A 3,732-nucleotide genomic window follows, 5' to 3' on the forward strand; every position below is an offset into this window, starting at 1 on the left:
TACTGCCTGACCTGACCTGTATCTTTGTACCTGTACTGCCTTCCCTAGCCTGTACCTGTACTGCCTGCTCTGACCTGTATCTGTGTACCTGTACTGCCTGCCCTGACCTGTATCTGTGTACCTGTACTGCCTGCCCTGACCTGTATCTGTTTACCTGTACTGCCTGCCCTGACCTGTATCTGTGTACCTGTACTGCCTGCCCTGACTTATATCTCTGTGCCTGAACTGCCTGCCCTAACCAGTATCTGTGTACATGTACTGCCTGCCCTGAACTGTATCTGTGTATCTGTACTGCCTGCCCTGACCTGTATCTGTATACCTGTACTGCCTGCCCTAACCAGTATCTGTGTACCTGTACTGCCTGCCCTGACCTGTATCTTTGTACCTGTACTGCCTTCCTTAACCTGTACCTGTACTGCCTGCTCTGACCTGTATCTGTGTACCTGTACTGCCTGCCCTGACCTGTATCTGTGTACCTGTACTGCCTGCCCTGACCTGTATCTGTGTACCTGTACTGCCTGCCCTGACCTGTATCTGTGTACCTGTACTGCCTGCCCTGCTCTGTATCTGTGTACCTTTACTGCCTGCCCTGCTCTGTATCTGTGTACCTGTACTGCCTGCCCTAACCAGTATCTGTGTACCTGTACTGCCTGCCCTAACCTGTATCTGTCTACCTGTACTGCCTGCCCTGAACTGTATCTGTGTACCTGTACTGCCTGCCCTGACCTGTATCTGTGTACCTGTACTGCCTGCCCTGACTTATATCTCTGTGCCTGAACTGCCTGCCCTAACCTGTATCTGTGTACCTGTACTGCCTGCCCTGACCTGTATCTGTGTACCTGTACTGCCTGCCCTGACTTATATCTCTGTGCCTGAACTGCCTGCCCTAACCAGTATCTGTGTACTGCCTGCCCTGAACTGTATCTGTGTATCTGTACTGCCTGCCCTGACCTGTATCTGTATACCTGTACTGCCTGCCCTGACTTATATCTCTGTGCCTGAACTGCCTGCCCTAACCAGTATCTGTGTACCTGTACTGCCTGCCCTAACCAGTATCTGTGTACCTGTACTGCCTGTCCTAACCTGTATCTGTGTACCTGTACTGACTGCCCTAACCAGTAACTGTGTACCTGTATTGCCTGCCCTGACCTGTATCTTTGTACCTGTACTGCCTTCCCTAACCTGTATCTGTGTACCTGTACTGCCTGCCCTAACCTGTATCTGTGTACCCGTACTGCCTGCCCTGCTCTGTATCTGTGTACCTTTACTGCCTGCCCTAACCTGTATCTGTGTACCTGTACTGCCTGCCCTAACCTGTATCTGTGTACCTGTACTGCCTGCCCTAACCAGTAACTGTGTACCTGTACTACCTGCCCTAACCTGTATCTGTGTACATGTACTGCCTGCCCTGACTTATATCTGTGTACCTGTACTGACTGCCCTGACCTGTATCTGTATACCTGTACTGCCTGCCCTTACCTGTATCTGTGTACCTGTACTGCCTGCCCTGACATATCTCTGTACCTGTACTACCTGCCCTGACCTTTATCAGTGTACCTGTACTGCCTGCCCTTACCTGTATCTGTGTACCTGTACTGCCTGCCCTGACTTATATATCTGTGCCTGAACTGCCTTCCCTTACCAGTATCTGTGTACCTGTACTGCCTGCCCTGACCTGTATCTCTGTACCTGTACTGCCTGCCCTGACTTATATCTCTGTACCTGTACTGCTTTCCCTAACCTGTATCTGTATACCTGTACTGACTGTGTAATGACCCAGAGTGGCATTATCACCTCTTTTGGGCCCCCCACTACCTTTGTTGGTGCATCATGTGTCATCTCTTATATTTATTGCCATTTCCTGCAATGTGTGTATGCATTCCTCATGAACTACTGTTAACATGCAATGTGCCTGGTTCACCAGCTGTGGCGGCAATCTGTGCAGAGCTTACTTTCCCTGGAGAGGAACCCTCTAGTTCTTTACAGCCCTCTCTAAAGAGGGAGGAGTTAGTTAGAGGTCAGTCTAACTTACCCTTCCTAAGGGGAGGCTGTGTGTCGACCAGTAGAGCACTGCCTGCTCTACTGGGCCCGCAGGCCCTGCCTGTGACGTCTACATGGTTGCATATCCCCTCCTGGGCTTGCATTGCTTATATCTAAGCTAAGTGAGCTTGAAGCCAGGAAATGGTTCCTAGGACTAAAGATAAAGATACAGTAAGAGACAGACTACAGACAGCTAAGTTCCAGCAGAAGAGGAAAAGTTTCTGTTTACACTGCGTGCAGAATTATTAGGCAAATGAGTATTTTGACCACATCATCCTCTTTATGCATGTTGTCTTACTCCAAGCTGTATAGGCTCGAAAGCCTACTACCAATTAAGCATATTAGGTGATGTGCATCTCTGTAATGAGAAGGGGTGTGGTATAATGACATCAACACCCTATATTAGGTGTGCATAATTATTAGGCAACTTCCTTTCCTTTGGCAAAATGGGTCAAAAGAAGGACTTGACAGGCTCAGAAAAATCAAAAATAGTGAGATATCTTGCAGAGGGATGCAGCACTCTTAAAATTGCAAAGCTTCTGAAGCGTGATCATCGAACAATCAAGCGTTTCATTCAAGATAGTCAACAGGGTCGCAAGAAGCGTGTGGAAAAACCAAGGCGCAAAATAACTGCCCATGAACTGAGAAAAGTCAAGCGTGCAGCTGCCAAGATGCCACTTGCCACCAGTTTGGCCATATTTCAGAGCTGCAACATCACTGGAGTGCCCAAAAGCACAAGGTGTGCAATACTCAGAGACATGGCCAAGGTAAGAAAGGTTGAAAGACGACCACCACTGAACAAGACACACAAGCTGAAACGTCAAGACTGGGCCGAAAAATATCTCAAGACTGATTTTTCTAAGGTTTTATGGACTGATGAAATGAGAGTGAGTCTTGATGGGCCAGATGGATGGGCCTGTGGCTGGATTGGTAAAGGGCAGAGAGCTCCAGTCCGACTCAGACGCCAGCAAGGTGGAGGTGGAGTACTGGTTTGGGCTGGTATCATCAAAGATGAGCTTGTGGGGCCTTTTCGGGTTGAGGATGGAGTCAAGCTCAACTCCCAGTCCTACTGCCAGTTTCTGGAAGACACCTTCTTCAAGCAGTGGTACAGGAAGAAGTCTGCATCCTTCAAGAAAAACATGATTTTCATGCAGGACAATGCTCCATCACACGCGTCCAAGTACTCCACAGCGTGGCTGGCAAGAAAGGGTATAAAAGAAGAAAATCTAATGACATGGCCTCCTTGTTCACCTGATCTGAACCCCATTGAGAACCTGTGGTCCATCATCAAATGTGAGATTTACAAGGAGGGAAAACAGTACACCTCTCTGAACAGTGTCTGGGAGGCTGTGGTTGCTGCTGCACGCAATGTTGATGGTGAACAGATCAAAACACTGACAGAATCCATGGATGGCAGGCTTTTGAGTGTCCTTGCAAAGAAAGGTGGCTATATTGGTCACTGATTTGTTTTTGTTTGGTTTTTGAATGTCAGAAATGTATATTTGTGAATGTTGAGATGTTATATTGGTTTCACTGGTAAAAATAAATAATTGAAATGGGTATATATTAGTTTTTTGTTAAGTTGCCTAATAATTATGCACAGTAATAGTCACCTGCACACACAGATATCCCCCTAAAATAGCTAAAACTAAAAACAAACTAAAAACTACTTCCAAAAATATTCAGCTTTGA

Source organism: Bufo bufo, chromosome 2 (genome assembly GCF_905171765.1).
Source record: "Bufo bufo chromosome 2, aBufBuf1.1, whole genome shotgun sequence".
NCBI lineage: Eukaryota > Metazoa > Chordata > Amphibia > Anura > Bufonidae > Bufo > Bufo bufo.